Source organism: Penaeus monodon, chromosome 33 (assembly GCF_015228065.2).
Source record: "Penaeus monodon isolate SGIC_2016 chromosome 33, NSTDA_Pmon_1, whole genome shotgun sequence".
Taxonomy (NCBI): domain Eukaryota; kingdom Metazoa; phylum Arthropoda; class Malacostraca; order Decapoda; family Penaeidae; genus Penaeus; species Penaeus monodon.
Window position 1 is genome coordinate 6,140,661 of NC_051418.1, and position 1,443 is coordinate 6,142,103.

Genomic DNA, 1,443 nt, shown 5'->3' on the forward strand with positions numbered 1-1,443 from the left:
AGGATATATTTCTTCAGTACTTCCTAACTCCGCTTCCTTCCTTTTTAAGACCGTGCTTAATATTCCATGCAGAAGACACTGAACTACCGCTTCTCGTTCATCGCCGAGCTATTTAAAAATCTGCACTGACATCTCTGTTGAGAAATCTTTCGTACTGTTTTAAATATGTTCCTCTCACCTGTCCTGAGTGCTATCAAGTACTACTGGCTATTGCAAAAAAAAAAGTTTTTCAACATAATTTTTTTTGCCAAAGAGTAATTTCTTTATCTTTCCCTAAACCTTTTTTTTTTTTAAATCTCCCACAGACTGGCATGTTCCGTCTCCATCCAGTATGAGTTTGATTTCCCGGAGCTGGAAGCACCACCTGACGTAGACAAGAAGGAATCACATGGGAAGGTAAAATTCATGCCTTCAATACATTGCGAGGTCCGTTTGACGCAACGCTCACCTCTCGTCCTTTCGAATCGTTTGCTGTGCAAGTCACGTGAGAATTGAGGACAGCAAGTAACGGTCATGCTTGTTATACATGTGCACCGGACGTCAAGGCATGCATGGCCGTTCCCCGTGGAGTGAAGACACGCCGACAGGAGTTAACTGTTAACTCTTTTAACTTACCGGATCGGTTTCGCACGCTGAATACCAGATCCAGATGGACTAAGCCGTTCCCTGCATAGTTCACCGTGCATGGGAATTTTAATCACCTGCCTTGCGGCTAGAAACATGAGTCAAATTGCTGAACTACTTCGTTTCGAGAAGTGGCGGTTTGAGATTTGCTTCCATACCTGGATATGCAGGCTTCCGTCGGCTCCTGGGAGATGACCAACACAGTAATCCACAATCCATCGTTACAAGGTTATGACGTCACCACACAACACGATTGTTTATTCCAGACACGAAACCAAGAGTGGCTGCGCCTCCAGAGCTTCTCATTGAAGTCACTCACTGTTATTTAACGCATCACTAACATTATTACACCTTTTGGTAATATGCTTTTGTGTGGAAGCATAATGTTGACAGTGAGAAGTATTAAATAGATTTTTAAATATTCTATGGACCAGTCATCTGCGCTGAGAGAATGGCATCACACACGTACCACCCACTTCCTGATCGCAAACTGACCTCCGCCGCTCTCAGTGCAGGGAACCGCGCTGCCGGCTCCACCCACGTTGTCGTACAGATTTACAAACACCGCTGTACCGATTTCTATACTTTTCAGAGAGTGTTTAAGAAATCAATCGTTAAGGCTTTGAATATTGTTTCAATATATGTTCCATTAATTTACTATAAGTATGATAGTAAGATAGGTCTGAGACTCCATTTTACGTCTGGCAGCGGACCTTCGCCCATTGAACTGTTCTGCACCTGCGAATTTTGGAGTTGCCGTAACTCTTTGTCGGACAGCTGCACCTCTCGCCTTCTCGCTAATTAGCAAATAATTGCTTA

At 43.7% G+C, this 1,443-nt stretch overlaps 1 protein-coding gene across 1 annotated transcript in view; it reads right to left on the bottom strand.

The window, feature by feature from the left end:
- The window catches only part of LOC119593968 (serine/arginine repetitive matrix protein 2-like), a gene marked incomplete in the record, with an annotated part of 99,054 nt that overhangs the window by 15,364 nt on the left and 82,247 nt on the right, over window positions 1-1,443 (bottom strand).